Raw genomic sequence first — 22,880 nt, forward strand, 5'->3', positions numbered from 1 at the left:
TGTTAGATACTGAGATATAAAAAGTTGTCTTCCTCTGAAAGTTGAAAAAAACAACATAACACAACGTGGACATGCTATACATGTGAATGTTCAAGTTCAAATAGTTCATATTGTGTTTATGTCTCAATGATAAAGCAACCATCTACGAAATTCTGCTTTACTTTTTTTTGTCTTTGAATGAGTGGGAGAGTTAAAAATAAAATGTTGTTCAAGGAGGTGTATAAATAAATTGGTATAATTACTTGTCATAATTAAGGTGCCCATTGCTGTTCCAGACACATTTACATAATTGTCAGTGTTAAAATGAAAATAATTTTTTGACAGAATTGCTTCTGATAAGTCTGATAGTTCCTTAGTTTGTACAGTCTACTCTAAGTATGATAGTTCCTTAGTTTGTACAGTCTACTCTAAGTATTTGTTTAGAAAATATTCTGAAATCTGAGCATAAAATGACCACACACAAGCCAAAATCTTCACAAGTGAACCAGTGAACAAAATTTACCACCTTGCAATTCAGACAAAATGTCTTGCCTGGTGTCTTGTAATACCTCTCTTGCATAGTGGCCAAACTGTATGTTTTCAACTTTCTCAATGAGATTTGTGCATGACACGCAAGTAACTCCTTTGCAAATCAGAAAGGCTAAAAACTTCTTTTATAAGAAATTACAATTAAAGAAAAAGCCCTTTAGACTGGTTCATTGTAGGGTTTTTTTTTTCACAATTTGTTTTATGAGTTGAATTACTTGTGATATTAATGAACGGCAGAGTACACTTACACAAGTACCAAGAAGCAGAGACTTGAGTCTTGTGCCAGTTCATATAATGCATCTTTTAGACTACAGCCTTAGCAAAGCAACTCAGATTTAGGCTTAACCAGTATATGACAGTGAGTATTGTAAATACTTACAGTTTGTTTTGTTGAGTAACAGACTAACCAGATATGTTAAGTGTAAATGGTTTTATCCAAAGAAGAAATGTTTTAGCAAAATTATATTATTTAGGGCTAAATGATTTTGTATTAGTATAAAGCAGTATTCGAGCACAGCTGCAGTAATTTAAGATACTGGCAGATGTGTATAGGAATAACAGATTTTATAAACCCTCCAAGATCTATTACAAACAATGAAAGAGATGATTATTTATACAGTGGCTATGACTTTTGTTGCCCTTAATGCTTCTCCTTTTTCCCTACTCTTACCCCTCAAAATTTCTCTTTTTCTCAAATTAGAAGATAAAATTCTCCAGGACAGAAATAATGTTATATTGTGCATTTGAACAGGCAGTGCTCTCAGTTTTGAATTACTGATATTAACCATGGGTCCAAAGCCACAATCAAATTACAATAAAAAATAGTCCTATAGCAGATGTAGTTTTATTGGGGGAGAAGGGACAGGTGAGGTACAGAGTGTTCTGTTCCCTTCACTATTAATATCATCTTCACCTCATACGGTAAAAGAAACTTTCCATCAATATCAGAGTTAGATTCACACCTCTGTGCATAACCAAAGATTTATTTTTAAGTAGTCAGCAGATGAACAGTGTAAGAAATGAAAGAATGAGATTGGAAGGTTTACACTTACTTTGTATAAACATTATTTATATATATGTATGCATGTGTGTTTATTATTTGTATATGTATATATTTAAAGAGAAGGAGGTATATTTCTTCTTTTGAACAGTTTGTTCCTAAGAAAACTGTTCTGCCTCTTCTTTTGTAATGCAAGAACAGGTTTGCCATAGGCAGCAACAAAAGAGAAATCCAGCATGGTCTCCATTTCTTGCATAATAGTGAAAAAGAGGGCCTTACTGAAGAAATATGCATCCATTCTTTTAATTTTGTTTCTGTAAGATTATGATTGCATTTTTGTCATTTGAGAGTGGAAAATAAATGATCAAAAATCTTTAAGTTCAGCAAACTCCTTTCCTCATGTGACTATACCAGTAAATAACCTTTTAAAATGTAAGCTATCTATCTGTCCAGGAAAAAATCTAAATATATACACTTGACCAAACTGCTTTGTGATTTGATTTTTCAATTAAACAACATAATTTCAACATTTGAACATAATATTTACATTCTTTCCCATATTTTACAGCTGATCTATTTATAACAATGTCAACATTGTTATGAAAAGCCATCAAAGCTAATCTTGATTGACTAAGAATAAGGCTGACATCAAGTGCCATGGTCTAGTTGACAGGGCGGTGTCAGGGCAACGGTTGGACTCGATGATCCCTGAGGTCTCTTCCAACCTGGTTGATTCTGTGATTCTGTGATTCTGTGAATATCCAGCTTCCATGTACAGCCTCTAGCTTTAATAGCATTAAGCGTTCTGTGGACTAGAAGATTATAATAATGTTAAACACCCAAACTAAACCAACCTGAAATTCTCTCAAGTAGTAAGGGTCTTGCAAAAAAAAAGAAAATAACAAACAAGGGATGGCATAGAGAAAAAATAAATCCAAGACACTCTCAAGACCCCTGCTTGCTAGGCCTTTCAGGCCAGTTTTATACAAACAGTTCTACCAGCCCTTCCAAATTACTTATGCTATTGATTAAGGCCTAGCTGGACCTACAGTTTTTACTGTGGAGATATGCCAGGTCTCCAATTTTACAGGCACAGCACTAAAAAATATTGTCAGAAAAAAGCAACCTCCGATATCCTTCTAGTGAGCTTTCTATCTGAGAGCCGTCTACAGAGAAGAAATTGCTTCTAGCTCTTTCATGCTCAAAATGGGCTTTCATCAGCCATTGGAAACAATCTTTTCCCGTGAGGAAAGGGAAAGATGAGAGAGAGAAAATATTTGTAAGGAAAATAGAGTTTAACCTATTTTGTAGGTCTTGAAGGTAAGGAACACTCATGTAGATTTAATTGGAATTTGGATAAAAGGAAACCTAGACAAAAGTACTGTCACTTTGTGACAGTAAACAATTTTAAAATGAGAAAGAATGAATCTCTAGAGAAAAACCACAACCAAAAAGAAATCCAACTGAAAACTGGAGGATTATGTTTCATAGATTACAGAGATGTTGTCTGAAAGCATCTGGGTGTCATCCAGTACAAGGTCCCACTCAGAGCAGGATTATTGTCAACATTTGATCAGGTCAGCCATGGCTTTGCCTAGCTGAGTCTTTAAAATCTCCAAGGATGGAGATCTCATGGTCTTTGGAACCATTCCAGTTCCATGCCTCTCACCTAGATATTTTCCTAATGTCCAGTCAGAACCTTCCAAGATGCAACACAACTCTTTCCCCTTGCTATATCATTTTTCAGTATCAAGAGTGGCTTCATCATCTTTATAATTCCTATTCAAGCAGCTGTAGGCTTCAGCTGGATCTCCCTTTAGCAACCACTCCACCAGATTAAATAAGATCATCTCCCTCAGCTGCTCTCAGTAGGTCATGCACACAAGAACCCTAACTGTACTAAGAGGCCTCTGTTGGACCCTCTCCAATTTCTCAGACTAGATGATCTTTCGAGGTCCCTTCCATTCCCTAACATTCTGTGATTCTGTGTGATTCTCAACATCCTTCCTGAACCAGGGGAGCTATGACTGGACAGGTACAACCTCACCAAAATCAGAACTTCCAGATTTTTTTTTTTCTGCTGTTTGAAGCCTAAATCCATTGGGGGTATCTAGACAACGCGAAAGACACTTCCAGTGAGTAATAAAAAATAAGGTAACCTTGTCTGCTTATCCCTTCATACATTTCTGTCTGACTTTCAACTTCATCTGTTTTGTTCTATAGACTTTGAACTTTTATTTTTCTTCCAGGTGACTACTGGGACAGAAAGAGGACAGTGCTTTCTGAGGTAGATGTGTAAGGAGCTACAGTAGATGGCAGTTACATCAGACCTACATCAGAGGTCTTTGGTGCACAATAGCAGAAGCCATGATGTGGTCTTTCTCCATTGCTCCTACATGTGCCCAAAGAACTCAGATGGGATTTTCTTCCCGTAAAGTAATTCAGCAGCTTCTTACTGTTTATAACATTTCAGACAGCAAGAAATGCAGATACTTTAAAGCAAGCCATTCATTTTACCTGAGCCTGAAGGATTGCTGAAAGACTATGGAAGGCTATCAACACGGCCAGCAAAAATAGAATAGCTCCCACCAGAGAGTGAGAAAAGAAATCACACTGACAGTGCAGCCACTTGCAACAGCTGTTACCATCAAAGCAGAAGAAAAAAAGAAGATATTTTCTAATAGCTTACATAATTTTAAGATTAGTAGTCAATTTGAAATATTCACTTGATTATCAGCTTTCCTGATAATCTGGGTTGACAAGTGACCCTGGCTACCGTCACAGCAAGCTCTGCCCCAGCAGAGCCAGTGATGACTCTGCCCTGCTGGCCTTATGGCATCTCATCCCTTGGCTCATGTCTCCCTGTCCTGCAGGCAGCATATGGTCCTTACAGCATCCTGGCTCCCCACACTCATGGGAAAACCTCTGAATTTTTGCACAGGATTAAAAGCAGCTCTGAAAATACTTCCAGATGAGGCAGCAGTACTAGTGGGGATCTGCGGTCTTTCCCCCAGGGGAAGGTTGTAAGAGTTTTGCTGTGGAAAGTGAAAAGCCATGTCAGCATGAGGATGGTAACATCAGTTTTGCTCCAAAGTGTATTTCTTACCTCTGTTGTGATATGTGAAATCACCCTTTCTTAAACAGGGAACTACTGAAAACTAAAGATACAATACAGAAAAGGTGTAACTTCCTTGTCCTTATTTACAGGGAAAACACCATGCTTTCAATTCTTTCTAAATATATAATAGTAAAACTGTAAGTTCCCTGGAGCAGAAACACTCTTTCATTATGCTTTTGTATAGTACCTTGTAAAATGGGACCACACTCCCATGTGGTCTGCAGGGAGTACTGTAACAAAATGAATAACTAATGCTTCCAGAAAACACATCAAACACAGACTATGCTGCGTCACCTACTTCACAGAACATCAAAACTGCTAAAAATGTCAACAGAATAAACTTGCATGATGCCCTGGCAGAAGGTAACATGGAAGCAAGTAGTACATCTTCCCAAACATTTTTGGAAATGTGTACTCTAAAGCACTGAATATGGCATATTTTATTCATGTGTAAAAAAAAAAAGTAAGGTGCAGCTTGTTGGTAGTCTATTATTAAATAGGGGAATATTAAAAAAAGACATTTCTATGTATGTGTAATTATTACAGGTATGATCAAAATTTAAAGCTTGTAAATGTACTTCTATAAAAATTAAATTTGAATGAATAAGTTATCTGTTTGTAGGCACTTAGAAATGTTCTCTAAATTATATCAATATTTCTTTAATTATGTTTAAGAAAGATGTTACTACAAAAAAAGTAGTCTGCAATACCAAGTAGTCAATCTTGGTCGATTTTTCCCACGTGAGTAATAAATCCTCCCTATTTGCCAACTCAGCCAACAGATATGCTTGACTGAGTCAGGAGAATTGATAGCCTCTTTGTAAAAATCTATTACAGACGAGATCAGCATGTCCATAATCTCAAGGTTCTGCATCAACTCTTTTTCTTCCTCTGAAATTACCTCACTTGTGGATGAATCAGGCATTTTTACCAGATTGGTAAACAGAACTTACATTTATATTTGTTTGGATTTTTTCTTCAAATTATTAACTAATAGGTATCTTAAGGAAATGGCAGGAGAACCCTCCCCGCCCCCTACAAAAGACCAAACTGTGATGATTTTTAAATTGCCATCAATCTCCTTTATGAAAGTACTAAACACTACTAATTCAAACCTAGACTGTTTAGAACAGAAATACATCATCAGAACCCATATAATAAGTAACATGTTGTCTGAAGCACTCAATGGTACCACAATTAATGCACAGTACCATAATTAATGCACAACTCATCCATTGCTACCGAAATGCCCTCTCTGGGTGGGGGCTTCTACTTCAGTTCTCTCTTTAATACTGCTTTCCCCAACTCTTTTACGTACAGATGAGGTTGCTTCCCAAAGAAAGAGTTGAGTATTATGAGAAGGGGAAAATGATTTTTAAAAATATGTAAGCCAAAAATACCAAAAAAGAATAGCAAAAGACATAATTAATAAAGTCTACTATTGATAATATCCGTTAGCTAGAAAAGCATAAAGTCCTATGCTATCCTGAAAGGGCAACCTCTGATGATGGGAAGTTATTGGCATTTTCAGCTGCGTTGGCTTTATCACATCTACTCTACTTAGTAAGTGTGACGGACACTTCATGTCAGGGATTTCGATGTCATTCAGGCTGGCAGGGTTTCGAGATGATATATCTTTCTTGCTTCAGTTGGGAACAAAGTGTACAAAGAAATTGTGTGGTCACACTGTTCAAAGTTAAATGCAGACCAGAGGAAAAAAAGTTAATGTGCCTGACTGCAGTATTTGCTCTTAGCATGCACTTGCAAGCTTTGAAAGTCCCATTTAAGTATCTTTTTTTTAAGATAAATACCTATTAAGTAATGTATATGCACAAGCTGAAGTGTTAAATGGTTTGTTGAAACCTATTAGAGTACACAAGATGATAAACATAAATTATAGCTAATATACTGCACCAGTGATTTTTAAACATAAAAATTACTGACACTGTAAAAACACACTTGAGTCATCGTAGCAGCATAATAGCACTAATCCATGTTTATCCAACCGTGCACTTTTCAAAAACAACACAAACCTCTAATAAATGCTTTGGCTTCACCTTGACAACTTATATGGGTTATTGCCTCGTTCATGCCTGGATAACCATGTGTTATGACTTAAATGTTCTTTAATATCAATTTATGCCTTGAAGAAAAAGGATTGAATAACGTAATGTACATATGGTTCAATTTATTACAGCAAAACAATCATTTTGGTTTGAAGATATTTTCTCATGGTGCATATCATAGAAATCTTATTCAATAGAGCTCTCAATAAACCAGATTTTTTATGTCACAATAAATGAAACTAAGGCAGCTAATTGTTGCTAAGATTCTAAATAGATGAGTCTATTTGGCTTTCTTGTCAATCAAGAAATAAATTCCTTAACACTTGTATTTCTGGATTCTAATGTCTCTAATTGGATTTTACACTATCTGATTAACGGTGTAGTTTATAGACTACTGTAAAAAAAACCTGATACTTAAAAAGTGGAAGAGGAAATTGTGGGCTGTCAGCATTTATGGAAAAGGCCAAGACAACATTGAGTAATTTAGTGTTTCTGCCAAATGGTAACAAAAAGCATAAAACCTGGTCAACGATCCCTCATTTGTGGTCCTCTTGTTGTGTGTCTGTGATACAAAAAAAGACCCCGGAGTGTTATTCTGAAGAAAATTAAAATATCTAATAGTATGTACTGAAAATGGATTGTAATTTTAGGAAATTACAAAACAAAAAGAAAACAAAGTTTTAATTTAGAACCAAAAATATAAGCTTAAAATTCAACAAACAGACTGGTGGTAAATAAAACTCTTCCAGAAACATGTAGAAGCTCAAGGCAGAAAGACTACAGCAAAATACCCTCCCTTGTTACTTTTGCAGCACTCATTTTTACTGCCAGTCTCATTTTCATGAACTTTCCACATTTTCAAAAGATGTTCATAATCTTTCAGACAAAAAAATCTTGTCATACATGAAGAAATGTCAATCCTAAAAGAATTGCAGCTGCAATTATGCAAGTATGCAAGTATGTCTGTTGTCATGCAATCTCTATTATAAGGTGAAGCAGACTGCCTATAAACTAATTCAAACCCATTATTACAGTACAAGCAGCAATGGCGGTGAGCACTATAGCTCATGTTATTGTGAAGAGTTTCATAATAGTCAGGTCTTAGACAACCAACACATTGTGAAATATTCATCTTTAGATCACAAGTTCTTGTATGCTATCTGTGCATATGTGGATTTAGAAAGTTCGGGAAAAAAGGTACTTCAGCTATTTAGAGGAATCTAAACCCCCTATCTTGCCCACTTCAGAAAGAATCTTCGTACCCAAATTTGAATAGACCAATTATCAAAATGGGCAAGATTACAAAACTGCAATTTAAAGACAGAGAGTGTCAAAAAGAAGCAATGACTCAGCTTATTCTGTAAGGAACAGGTTTGATTTCCAAGAGTTATGACCATTGGAAAATCATGTCCAAAACCAAAATACTGGACTATGCAGCTCTCAGTAATGAAGAGATCCACTTATTGCAGTAGAGCTAGATTAGATCTGAAGTTATTTTACTACTTGTATTATTGCTATTAATATCGGGATCACATGTGGTATTACATAAGACTGTCAGGCTGTAATGGATGGAACAGGCTCTTTGGGAAGTGAGCAGGGGGAGTTGCTCTTTACATGAGAGAGTGGTGGGAATACATGGAGTTTTGCCTAGGATGGATGATGAGCCAACCTCAGTTTATGGGTTAGGATTAGTGAATAGCATAGCATAGCACAGCACAGCACAGCACAGAATAGAATAGAATAGTTCAGTTAGAAGGGACCTACAGAGATCATCAAGTCCAACTGTCTGACCAGCCCAGGCCTGACAAAAAGTTGGCCTGACCATGGTATTAAGGGCATTGTCCAAATGGCTCTTAAATGCTGACAAAAATCTTAACAATAAGAAGATGATTGAGAGTAGTCAGCATGGATTTGTGGAGGGGAAATCACATCTGACTAGCTTGATAATCTTCTACAATGAGACGACTCGCTTGGTGGAGGAGGGAAAAGCAGTGATGTTTATCTTCACTTTAGCAAAGCATTCAACACTGTGTCCTGTAATAGCATCTTCATAGACAAAATGATAAAATACGAACTATACAAAAGGACAGTGAAGTGAACTGACAACTGGGTGAGCTCAGAAGGTTGTGATCATCTGGAACAAATCCAGCTGGAAGCCAGTCAGTAGGGGTGTACCCAAGGGCTCAATACTCAGGCCAATGCTGTTTAACGTCTTCAATAATGACCTGGATGATGGGGCAGAGTGCACCCTTAGCAAGTTTGCAGATGATAGAAATCTGGGAGGAGTGTTTGATAGACCAGGTGGCTGTGCTGCCATTCTGAGGGACTGTGACAGGTTGAAGAAATGGGCAAACAGCAATCATTAATTTCAGAAAAAGGAAATGAAAACTTATGCACCTAGGGAGGAATAACTCCATGCAATACATGCTGGGGGTCAATTGGAAAGCAGCTTTGCAAAGGAGGACTTGTGAACCCTGGTGAACAATGAGTTGAACATGAGCCAGCAATGTGCCCTGTGGTAAACGTGGCCAACAGCATCTTAGGCTGCACAAGAAAGAACATTTTCAGCAGGTTGAGGGAGGTGATCTATCCCCTCTACACAGCACTGGTGAGGCCACATCTGCAGTGCTGGATCCAGGCCTGTGATCCTTAGTTCACGAGGGATGTGGACATACTGGAGAAAGTCAAATGAAAGGCCATGAAGATAATGAAGGGCTTGAAGCACGTGACGTACAAGCAGAGGCAGAGATAGATGGAATTGTTTAGCCTGGAGAAGGCTCAGGAGGATCTTTTCAATGTATATAAATGCCTGATGGGAGGGAGTAAAGAGGACAAAGGTACATCAGTGGCCTTCTCAGTAGTGCCCCATGAAAGGATGAGAAGCAACAGGCATAAATTGAAATATAGGAAATTCCATTTAAATATAAGAAAAAACTTTTTTACTGTGAGTATGATCAAGCACTGGAGCAGGCTGACCAGAGAAGCTGTGGAACCTCTGTCCTTGGAGATATTCAAACCCAAGAAGACACAGTCCTGAACAGCCTGCTGTAGCTGACCCTGCTTTGAGCAGAAGCTTGTCCTAGAGGATCTCCAGATGTCCTTCACAACCTCTGTGATTCTGTTTTCAGTTAATTAGTTGCAATGCTTACTCACGTTTACTTAGAAGATTTACACCCTAGTTTATTCACAAAGGGATTTAGAATGTGTCTAATCTTTATCTAAACCTCCTGTGCTTACATAAATGCCTAAGAGTGAAGTTCCATGTTTTAGGCTTTTCTCCCAAAGATCAGTACTTCCAGCCAAATCAGACTTTGTAGTAGTACATTGTGGCATTACTGACTACAAAAGAGAGCCAGCTACTGATTCTTCAACCTCACTTCCTGGAACAGATACATTTTCTGCGGTTGCCATACTAGTAAAGAATGACTAAACACAAAATAGGTGAGTTATGGCAGACATGATTCTACAAGCAATATAAAATTAAACTTGAGTATTTACATTTCCCCATTATTTCCAGATGTACTCTCTCTGACAAGAACTGAGGCCACTAGAAACAGCAAATAAAAATCACATACTCCTGATATTCCACTTTACAATGAATGATGTTTTCCACCTCAGAATAATGCTCATGTTATTGTTTAAAAAAAAAAATGTATGTTTTGAGTTATTAAGATAAATGCAGTAGCTCCTGAAGATCTATAGTGACAGTCATAGTAGTCTGGACTTTGAAAAACAGATTAGACAGAAGTCAAGAAGAGGAACAATTAAGAACAGTCAGTCCTGTATTACCAAAGTTTACAATTCTGGCTTAGAAGATTTTTTTCATGCTTCTGCTTCTTTTTGTTTTGAATAGGGCAAAGGATGCCCTTACTGGACATTCTGTAATTTTTACACTTTCTAAACTTAGTTACAGATTTAGCAAATTAAGAAATAAGGCAACACTGAGAAACATGTAGATAGCTACATTATTATCATCAAAAATTCATTTCGCATTTCAGTTAAAGAACCTTTGTTTGAACTGAAAGACCAAAGAAAACATCTATTTGTATGCCTAGCTTGAAGCAGCTACTGAGCAATGTCTGCTCTGTTCTGGCAGTGCCCTGGAAACTTAATGTTGCTTCAGTGCAAATACTTGTGTTCTATAATGTCTCAAGTCTCCTCCTAGCTCTACCTCATATCCTCTTTTTCATTTCTTGTCTCCTGCACATGTGTATATCTTCATATTCATGGTGAACTACTGTTCCTAGAAATATCAAGCCTGAAGAAGTGACATCCTGCTTAAAAGCACAAAGCAAGAGCAGGGAAACATCTAATCTATATTCTTGAATGATTGAATGAATGATGACTGGAAAGCAAAGCAATGAAAAGCTGTTGTCTTACAAGGCAAGATATAATCCCCTAGTAAAGGGTGCACAGTGTGGTCAAAATGTGGCTTCAGAAGTATTGGTGTGAACATATAGAAGTATTTGTAGAGAAAGAAAGAAGTCTGGTATGTTTGTGGAAAGTGTTTACTGACACAGTTTGATAAGTGGGTGTATGTTATCTTTAATGGGGTATTTAGATTGTTCTAGCCAAAAGCTCAGGAAGATTTTCTCTCCTAAGGACTGTACAACACTTCTAGGAGTGTTAGCTTTTTATGAGTATGGACCATTAAACCCGACTTTGGCAAAAACTGGGTTATATGAGCTAAGTTTTCAGGACTGTGGAAATACTAAAACTGAGATTGAACACACAGCCCAAACTTTTACTTATAGGCAAGGCAAAGGTCTTTGATGTTGATGAACCAGTCCAATCATTTACATACTTTATTCATCAGCTTAGTAGACATAAGTGCCTAAGAATGAGATTTACAGCAACCAACACAGTGAATGAGGAAAGAGCTAAGCCAGACTGTAAGAATCTTGACAGTTGAAGTCCTATAAATTTTCTGTTCCTGTGCTCTACCTGAAGCCATGACTCAGGCAGGTGTCTACACTTCTTGAATGAGAATCCATCCACCTGAAAACCATCTAAGAGGTGGAGAGGTGGGAGGAATCACTGCCAATTAGTGTTTCTGGTTTGTGTTTTGTTTTTTTTTTTTTAAAAGTGAAGGCTGTACTTTTGGCCATGCTCACTAACGTCTTTGTGTTCTAGGCATGTGCAAACATCACCCAGTGCCTTGGGCCTTTGATACACTTTAATGTGAGAAAGACATTGAAATGCTCTGCTTGCAACAATGGAGTTATGTTTAGCAACAACTATTTGTGTGTGCACTAGTAAATATATTGTAAGAACTTTCAGCTGAAACAACCCAATTCATTACTTGGCTGGAGTTAGACATCTATGTAAACATAGAAGTTTTACATAAAGCTTAGACATGTTTTAAATCACTTTGTGTAAGTCTTCTAAGTAAGCACAAGTAAGCTTTATAACTAATTACTTGAAAACAGAATCACAGAATGGTTAAGAGTTGGAAGGGACCTCTGGAGATCATCTAGTCCAACCCCCTGCCAAAGCAGGTTCACCTAGAGCAGGTTGCACAGGGTGACTTCCAGGCGGGCTTTGAATATCTCCAGAGAAGGAGAATCCACAACCTCCCTGGGCAGCCTGTTCCAGTGCTCTGTCTATTGCAAATCTTGCAAACTTATCTGGAGATCCTCTGGTACAAGCTTCTGCTCAAAGCTTGGGTTTGAATATCTCCAAGAATAGAGGCTCCACAGATGCTTTGGGCAACCTGTTCCAGTTTTGAATAAGTTTTGATGTGTGTTCACTTGCAAACTTAGTACTGAAGAATTGAATTAAGGACCCTTTCTTATTTTAAGGAAAAAGTCAGATGCAGCATCAGGGAAGTAAGGCTACAAAACAAGACAGAGTGCTTATGGCTGTATCTTTCTTTACGGAGAAACTACTTGCTGTGGTCTGTCTTGGCTTGCCTGGGGAAAGGGAAATAACAATAAAGAGCATCATTTGCTTGGTGGTGAGCCAGATGTATCAGTTACTATGGGGCAGTGCACTTGTTATCAGACAACATTCTTCTTCCCTCTCTTAATCCTGGGCTTCTAAGAACCAGGATAACTTCAATGACAGCTATTGCTTCATATCTTTGCCTTGGTACATGCAGTTTGCTTAAAGACATTATTTAATGGCGGCTTGTCAGTCATAGTTTCACATTCCTTGAAGTTCCTGATGCATTTTCTGTTAGTCCCACATTTTGCTGAGATCACAGATTTCTGTCTCTGCAAAAAAACACTTTGTAGACAGTCGTTTTTTACCCTACAGTGCCCAGAAATGTGGGTGAATTTACAGGCTAAAGAGTAATATTAAAACAATACATAGAAAGTCATAATGAAAATAGGACTTCTTTTTTTATATAAAGATTTTAACAGAATAGTGAAAGGTTGCTCTGTCACTGTCCCCTTTGAACTGTGACATCTGTATACTCATCCTTTTTCTTTTTAGAGAAAAAGACAGATCCGTAAACAAATTTTAAATTTTAGTGGAAGCTAAAATATGAATGAGAATGTTAACAAAGCCTATATTAAAGTCTGCATTGCATGTTTAATAAAATTGTTTCAGAAGATTAAGACATTATTGTACCAATATGATTTTTTTATTCATTTATGCAAACAGAAGAATTTATTTGCTAGTATTTCTTAGTAGTTTATTAGGAAAAAATCCTTTTTGCTTTTCTCTGGGTAACTTTGACAGGAATTTTTCGATACAAGGTCTGTTTATTATTTATTTTAAATTAAGAAATATCTCTCTCCAGGAATAGCTCCTGAAGTTGGACTTCACCTTAACATCCTTCAAGACAACCATTCCCAACCTAACAGCTAATACTCATGTGTGCCATAGTATAAAATGATTTAACATTAAAAGACTAAACAACCCATGAGAGCTATGACCAAACAGATGATGTGGGAAGGAAGGAGCATCTCTGATGTGATTGGTTACTTTTCAGCCTAGGAAATATAACTTCCAATTTTTATTTAGAGTTTTTATTTAGAATGATGCTTTTTCTGCTTTCCTGGACCAAAGATGGTCCAACAGCAGAAATACAGCAGACTATATGCAACCTCATTACAGCAAAACATCATGCTGTCATCAAAACCTTCACAATTCTGATTTCTGCTTTTACTCTTTTAACTCCACTGCAAATGCATTTCTCACACAAACACTTACCAAAACCAGTCCAATCCGACAAGAATCAAAAGCACACTAGGTTTATCTGGGCTGAAACAGGTGTTTAACTATCTACAGTTGTTGTATATGACAGAAGGCGTAAATAAAAAAAAAAAGCCTGTTTGAATTCTTCTGCAGCTGCAGAGGATGTGGGAGCAGATTCTGACACAGAAAAGAAGTAGAAGACAAAATTCAAGATATATCGATTCAGGGGGATTTTTCTGGTGATTTAGAGAGGCTATATTACCTTTATACCACCTTTACTGTGAAGTCTCTCTTGCTAGGATCTCTCTGTTGGAATAAGTTCAACACAATTCTAAATCTCACATCTTAGCAGCGTGACTGGTGGCATTATTCAGCAACAGTGATTTCTTACACCAGAAACTCACCCAGAACCAAATCTCTAATTATTTTTTGTGAGTGGTCTGCCAGAGATGTCTTCTCACAGGGCTACAGGGAAAAGCTATACTGCTCAAAGCCTGTTACGTGTGAAAAGCTGTGCCTTACAGCATGCAATTGCTTCTGTGCTATGAAGGAGCTACCTGGTTTTGCTGAACAGCCACACTGATAATAAGGAAATACAGCATAGCAAAGCACCATGAGAATGACATCCAGCCTAGGCATATGGATCATTTAGTAGTAGAATTTACTGGCACTGAACAGACAGTTACAGTTTTATACCACCTTGTGGTAAATAGAAGTTATTGCAGTATTGTAGAGCACATTTTCTTTAAATTGTTCAGAGCATCCATGTTTTGAGGCTGCTTATCCTCAAAACAGGTCCTTGACACTTCAGATGATTGAAGAAAAATCTCAAATATAAAAATCAATTAGTACACCTCCACAGCTTTCTTCTTCACTCTACCCTCTGCATCCAGTGACATACACAAAAGTAGCATTAATAAGAACACTAGAAAGGTCTAGTAAGCTTACCCATTCAAAAAACGTAGTTCTTCGTCAGAGAGAGTCTGAACATTTAATATACTGGGACTAGTATGATATCAATTCCGAAATAGATCTTTATTCTATTATCACCAGAGTAATCCTGTGAGCTTCCCTTGCTAGATTTTTTCTTATTCTCTTTGAGAAGAGAAGTAAAAATGCGGAAGTGTCTTTTCCACTGTTTTTCTTTATTTATTTACTCTAAACTCTATAGAATATTTCTAAGTAAGAAACATTCTAAGCTGGCACATAAGACTGCAACATGTTTACTCAGAAATCAAGTGTTTAAAAGAACATTTAAAATCAGGGAATGATTCCTCCCTGAAAGGGTAGGGGAAAAAAGAGAGCAGTCAGTCAGAATGTTTCTCGTTCCAAGCTCAGAGCAGTGGTGGGAACTGAGCCCATAGGGAACTCTGAAGGCTGGGCAGAAAGATTAACTGTCCTTTGTAACACTATGTTAGTATTTCAGATTGGATGACGCTTTGAGCAACCTGGTCTAGTGGAAAGGTGTCCCTGCCTGTGGCAGGGGGGTTGGACCAGGACAAGGGGCAATGGGTGCAAGCTGGAACACAGGAGGTTCCACATAAATATGAGGAAAAACTTCTTTACAGTGAGGGTAACTGAACACTGGAACAGGCTGCCCAGAGAGGTTGTGGAGTCTCCTTCTCTGGAGAAATCCAAAACCCTCCTGGACACATTCCTGTGTGACATGATCTAGGCAACCCTGCTCCGGCAGGGGGATTGGACTAGATGATCTTTCGAGGTCCCTTCCAATCCCTAACATTCTGTGATTCTGTAATTCTGTGAACTAGATGATCTCTAAGGTCCCTTCCAACTGAAACCATTCTATGATCCTATGATTCTGTGATTTTATGATTTGTTCCTGTAAGTAGTAATTTTGTTTCCTGTCCATAAAGAATAGGAAGTATATTTAAAATGGTTACTTTGTTGTCCTGCTGTCTGAGGTAACTTTTAAGTCAACCATAAAGCTATTGAGTGTAAAGGGTTATAATCAAAAGACTGAGACAAGTTTAATTATAATACTGCAGAACTATGAAGGAAATAATGTGGTATAACTTATAGTAAGAAAAGGCTGAGCATTTCTGGGATGAATGTCATTTACACGGATGAGAGACTCCTTAATGCTTGCTTATTATTTTGCTAGAATTGGTGAGTTGTGGAATGGACTAAGAAATATGGGAAGTTAGGAATAGACAGTGTCAGAAGATGGCTGATATTTAGACCACATTTTGCAGATGCGCAAAGCGCTATAGGGTACCAAATCATAATGGGCCAAAATTTTCAGGAATCCCTAAACGAATTTAGTAATAATAAGCTGTGTTGTCTGATTGTGATGAAAACATTTTGTGGTTTTTCTTAGAATAAACCTTAGTTATACAGGAATAAGGAATAAACCTTCCAAGGCAACAAATTTTATTTTCTGCATATGTTTGATTTTCTCAACGTTAAAATTAATATTGAAGTGAGACTGAAAATATGCCAGATACATTCTGACTGTGCAGGGGGAAAAAAAAAACAAATCCTCTCCTGAAGAGCACAGAAACTAAACACAAATAACTGTTTGTAATGTGTTAAAAGCTACCAACATGCAAAAGCATCAATCTCATTTTTAAAAATTCACAGTGGATTTCTGTAGAATTTGATGATCACAGATAAAAATTTGCTAACTGCCTTAGGCAGATGATCTGGCCATGACAGGTTACGGCACAAGTCCATTTAGCCCAGCGTCTAGTCATAGATTCTTTGAAGAAAAGTCTAAGGAACAGGACGAGCAAGAGTCTCCTTTCTTAAGATTATTAAGATTATTTTAATATCTGATGCCTTTTGGCAATCAGGAGGTTAGGGGTTCTGGTCTTTGCAGTACATCATTGTGTTTAAGAGCCTAAGATTTATTTACCTTCCTTTAAGTTGTAAAGTAGCCTTGGGAAACAGTTTTATTTTGGGCATCTAGAAGAGCCTATAGCAATGGGTTCCCCAGTTTAATTACATACTCTCTGAAGAAATACTTCTAAGGCTTGTTTTGAACTTGCCAGATGATCATTTCATTAAGTGCTGCAAAATTCTAGTGTAACGAAAAGTAATGAATGTCTTTTCAATACTCAAATTTTTTGATGCCATCCATATTATTATCCCCTCACAGTTGCCATTTTTCCAACCTGAAGAGGCCCAACCTAGTATCTCACCAAACAGAAGCTACATCATACCTGTAGCCATTCTGTTGCACATCTGTACCTCTTTAGCTCACTTTTGAGTTTGGGCTTTTGTTGCATTGTTTGGACTGTTTAAGGTGCATATATAATATGCATTTGCATCATAAAAAAGAGTATTGCTTTTTTGTTTTCTGTTTCTTTTAGAATAATTTCTAACACTTTATTTAATTTTTTGACCCAAGCAAGGAGATAGTTTGCTGAGAGTGACATGAAATTTTCTAAAGATTACTCATATATAAATGCACTTAAAAATATCTAACACTTCTGTATGTTCGTGTGGCTTACTACTAATTATCTGGATTATAGTAGGTCCTAGGAATCCTTGCAATATGTTTCAGACTTTGGCCAGCGACTTTACATTTAGTAACTTTTGTAGTGTTTATTCTACTACAAATGTGAGCATTAAATACCACGTTTGATGAAGTCTAGTATTACTTTATGTTGCCTTTTTGCTCCCAAATGTCTTCAAACATTAAAATGGCTTTGGAATATTAATATTTTTGCCTATATGATAAGAACTCAAGCTCTTAAAAGCTGGAAAACATCTAGAATATAACAGTCACAGGTGTCGATATAGTCAGTGTAATATAGGTAGCTATTAAATTCGAAAAGAAGCTTGCTTGATAAGCAAACTAATATAATTTTATAGGCTGAGTTTACACAGGAATAGTTGCAGTTGAGATGCATGCTGCCTGTTTTCTGCTGTTCTAATTATTTTATTTTTTCCACAGTATGGTTCCCTCTAGTGATTCTTGTAAGGAAAGAGGCTACCTGATCCCTTAATCCAGCTAACATTTTACAAAAGAAGATCCAAATTAGTTTTGCTTACACCAGATGCTTTATGTGCAATTGGGTATCAGATAATGGTGGCTGAAATATGAAACAGGTACATTCAATGATCTCCATTGAAAGAATCTCTTACCTGGGGGAACTAACATGAAATGAGCTGTTTGCATACTTGCTGCCACTCTGCAGTCCTGCCTCCTCCCCTTACGCAAACCACAGAAGCACAGAATTACAGAATGTTTAGGGTTGGAAGGGACCTCTGGAGATCATCTAGTCCAACCCCCTGCCAAAGCAGGTTCACCTAGAGCGTATTGCACAGGGTTGCATCCAGGCGGGTTTTCAATATCTCCAGAGAACCAATGAATGTGTAAGCTGATTGCCAGATATCCCCAGTGTCAGACTTGGAAACAAGAACTGCAATGAGTGTTTGATGGAAGAGAAGTAAAATCAGATTCAGCAGACTAGTTACAGCAGGTAAATATGTTAGAAAATGAACATATTATGCCGACAAGCTTGAATGCACTATCGTAAGGGAGAAGTTTGTATGAGTAACAGCTAACAGAAAAAGCAGAAAGTACAGTTAGAAAAATATTCCAGTACTTAGCTATGCCACTGACTTGCTACATGGCCTTCTGCAAGTTATGCAACTTCTTACTGTGTTTCAGTTGAAAATGCTATAATATTTGCCTACAGTATCATACAAAAGATTTGAATGTCTCATTGTTTATAAAAGATCATGTACGTCTATATTTAAAGAACACACACATGAACATGTCCTGTGAATCAGCAAATGTATGGTCATTACTCAAACTACAATAACCTGAACCCAGCTTAGAGAAAACAAAACTGTTGAATATACTGCTATTTTTCAGGCTGCTTATCTTATATGTCTACATATGTTTCAAAAAAGTACCTAAAATCTCAAATAAATGTTTTCATCGTCTGAATATTTTTAGGTTTTTTCCCATCTTATAGAAATTTTGTATCATGAATGTGGGAGACACAGGTCTGCACGCAGCCATCCTGTTCTGAAGGACAAGAGCATTGAACAGTATAACTGAAGCACTTCCATGACAGTTACCCTCAGTACCAGAGAACAGTCACTGGTATATTGAAGTTATTATTATGCAGTCAGAGCCTATAGGAAAAAAAGAAGTGTGGCAAGAAGACAGCAATGTTACTGTAATTAAATTTTCAGTAAACATTTCCTAGGCATCGACAAATAGTCAGGATGCAAATACTCAAGAGTCATGACTATCTCCCCCAGATAATCAGTAAAATACACCCTAGATATCTAGGTCCACATCCCAAGTGATGTAGCCCATCTCAATGTCCTTCTCCAACTATTATCACAATTTCAGAGGCTGATGAACTAAGCACACTTTGGTATTCAATTCATTATTCTTATGAGACATAGTGAGTTTCACATTCTCAAGGCTGTTGCTGGAGTCAAAACTGAAGCTTCAACCAGAGCTCTCCTGATTATTTTACTTCCCACACTGCAGTGTTCCTGAACACTGGAGACAGTCATAAGTCCTCAGAGTTAGGAAGGAGGTAGATTTAATTCTTCTGCCTGCTTTATGGTTTTTTTTTATTATAAACCTCCTTCAAAGTGCTTTTCTTGCTACAGTTATACTCTACAGGATCAGTTCCCTGATGGTCAAATCACTCCACCCTCATTCTCTGTCTCACACAATCCCATCTGTTGGACAACCTCCTGCCTTCACAGCCTGTGATTTCTTTACTCTGGTCAACAAGCTGCCTGCTGTTAAGTTGTCCAATAGATGTGGACCCAATCTTGCATACAGAGGGGCACCTCACCCTCAAAACCCTCTTGCAGCCCTGTCTTCATCAGTTACAGCTTCATCACGCTTCAGGTAATAGCAGAGCCAAGCAGAAATGGTGAAAAAAACAACACTTCAGGTTTGAGATGCCACAGGTCTGCTCTGTTATGAAGCAGGAACAGCAGGGTTTTTAACCATGAGTTTCTCACCAGAGGTATAGGAGAAAGCACAGGGGAAGAGAAAGGATTCCTGTGAAGAAAAGAAAGACAGAAGAAAGAGGGAAAATCAAGAAGAGGGCTTTTTTTTTTACTTAGACTTATAAGTACAGAGGAATCGGAGAGAGCAGGCCAGAAGCAGCGTTTGTCCCTAATACCAAGGGCCAGGTAGGAAAAAAGTTTGTTTGGCCAAAGATAGCTTTACTGAACATACTTACTGAGTGAGCAGCCAGCTACCAGGAGTTACCTATAGAGAACCACAGGACTCTGTGGTTAGATTGGGACTAGACATTCACCTCCCAGACTGAGCCCTGGAATCTGGCACATCTCACACAGACCAGATGCTGAGATGTGCACACTACTGACACAGAGACAGTATTCAGAATTTGGATTACATTCTGTTCACAGTGCCTTGCATTTTGCTGGAAAACTAATGAAGATTTGGATTTATTCACAAAGGGCACCATTCCCAGGATCCTGGAGCCTGTCAACCTGCTAATGCCAGGCAATAATCTGGCTATGTGCTGAAAGAAAGTGTGACAAGGATGACTGTGGCAATGTCTCTATGCACTTCAAGTGAAACTATATGTTAATAATATGCTGAGAAGCAGATACGTCCTAGAAGAGATCACAGGATCTCTGCATGGCTACGACGTTCAGCCTGCAGTGTTCAATGCAGACCTCAGTTGTGAGGCATAATAATATAAAGCACAGAGAAACAGGTTAATATTTCCACTCATTCATCTCCTCCAAACTGCAAGTGGGTTGGGAATGCATCAGAACAAACATATCAGTTTGTTTCCAGGTTATGTCTCTAGCTTGCACACACCCCTTCCTGCCTCCTCATACTTCCTTCATTGGCTCTCCTTCCCCCTCATCACTCGAAAACCACTGCCCTTGCTAACCTTGTCCGTTTTCTCACCAGATCCCATTGCTGTATACCATCAGTTCCTTTCTAAGCTATGCGGCCAACTGCCTTATACTAATCTACTTCAAGGATCCTGTGAAAAATCTTTCTGTCATTATCTCCTGTCTTTCTTTACTCAGATTGTTCACTAAGGCCACATATATTTGGGTCTGCACTTGTATACAGATCATTGAATGTCACTGATATTTCAGGACCTTCAGCTCTGCCTTGTTACAGTGAGTTAATCAGGCACAGCTAAAAATGCAAAATCATAGTAGGATTTAGACAACTGCAAAACAGAATCTGCACTACATGAGAGCTAGGCCCATGTTAGATGTTTAAAATCTCAGGGATGGGTATAATGGTGATGCAAGAGGAATACCTTAGAACTTTTAGGCATCTGGATGTAGCTACCAGGTGTATTATAGACATCAAGTGAGTGGCAGAAGTAAAGGTAGAGAGAGAAAATGCAAGACAAATCACTGAAGTCTTACAGTTCCAGATTCCTAAATTAAGAGATAATCTCAGTTTAATTGATCTAAAGTGGTGAACTAATAGCACGGTATGGCACAGTGAGCAATATAGCACAGGGGTTACTGTCTTTAATGTAAAATATCACTCTGAGGATTACTGCTTTCATAATTAGTCAATGTTTTCCAAACATTTTCATAGGATTTTTTGTTACATCTTTTGTGTCCGTCTATCAAATTCTGACGCGTGTGGTTTGGATATATGCAGTATCATTGCATTTCTGCTGTAGGCTGTTGTTAGTTTTCCTTCATGGTGTGGTACAGCTGACATTGTCCTTCATGGCAATGAAGGATGTGATGACGTGGGATGGAATAGTAGGATTCTCTCTATTAATGCCTGGCTACGAGACTGGTGCTACAGGCAGGGCTTTGGGTTCTTTGATAATGGCTGGTTTTATAAGACAACAGGCATGACCATAATACATGGGAAAGGTTTATGTCGTAGGGGCAAAAGGGTTCTGGGACAGGAATTACCAGGGCTCATTCGGAGAGCTTTAAACTAGTTTCGAAGGAGGATGGGGTAGTAGCTGGGCTTGCACCACTGGGGCAACGCTCTAGTGATGAGGTAGACCAGGAGGCCTCCCATCCCCCTAGGGTGAAATCGGTATGCTCAGCTCGCTCCCTGAAATGCCTGTACACCAATGCACGCAGTATGGGGAATAAACAGGAGGAGTTAGAAATCCGTGTTCGGTCAGGGGGCTATGATTTAGTAGCAATTACAGAGACTTGGTGGGACGCCTCGCGTGACTGGAATGTGGTCATGGATGGCTATGTCTTGTTCAGGAAAGACAGGCCACTAAGGAGAGGTGGTGGAGTTGCTCTTTATGTGAGTGAGCAGCTAGAATGTATTGAGTTCTGTCCAGAGGGGGATCAGAAGCGAGTTGAGAGTTTGTGGGTGCGAATTAAAGGGCAGGCTGGCAGGGGTGATACTGTTGTGGGTGTCTATTACAGGCCACCGGATCAGGATGAGGAGGGTGATGAGGCCTTCTACAGGCAGCTGAGAGCAGTCTCGCAATTACAGGGCCTGGTTGTCCTGGGGGATTTCAACTACCCTGATATTTGCTGGGAGGCCTACTCAGCCAGCCATCCTCAGTCCAGGAGGTTCCTCCAGTGCATTGATGATAACTTTCTGATGCAAATGGTGGATGAGCCAACTAGGAGAGGAGCGCTGCTGGATCTTATCCTTACTAACAAGGAGGGTCTGGTTGAAGAGGTGAAGGTTGAGGGCAGCCTTGGTTGTAGTGACCATGAGATGGTAGAGTTCAGGATCTCATGTGGCAGGAACAGAATAGCTAGCAGAATTACAACCCTGGACTTCAGGAGGGCCAACTTTGGCCTTTTCAAGCAATTGCTAGGGGAAATCCCATGGGACAGGGTACTAGAAGGTAAGGAGGCCCAAGACAGTTTGTTAGCATTCAAGGACTGCTTCTTCCGAGCTCAAGATCAGAGCATCCCAGCAGGTAGGAAGTCAAGGAAGGGTAGCAGGAGACCTGCATGGTTGAACAGGGAACTGCTGGGCAAACTCAAGTGGAAGAAGAGGGTGTACAGATCATGGAAGGAGGGGCTGGCCACTTGAGAGGAATATAAGTCTGTTGTCAGAGGATGTAGGGAG

The sequence above is a fragment of the Nyctibius grandis genome, chromosome 7, assembly GCF_013368605.1.
Source record: "Nyctibius grandis isolate bNycGra1 chromosome 7, bNycGra1.pri, whole genome shotgun sequence".
NCBI lineage: Eukaryota > Metazoa > Chordata > Aves > Nyctibiiformes > Nyctibiidae > Nyctibius > Nyctibius grandis.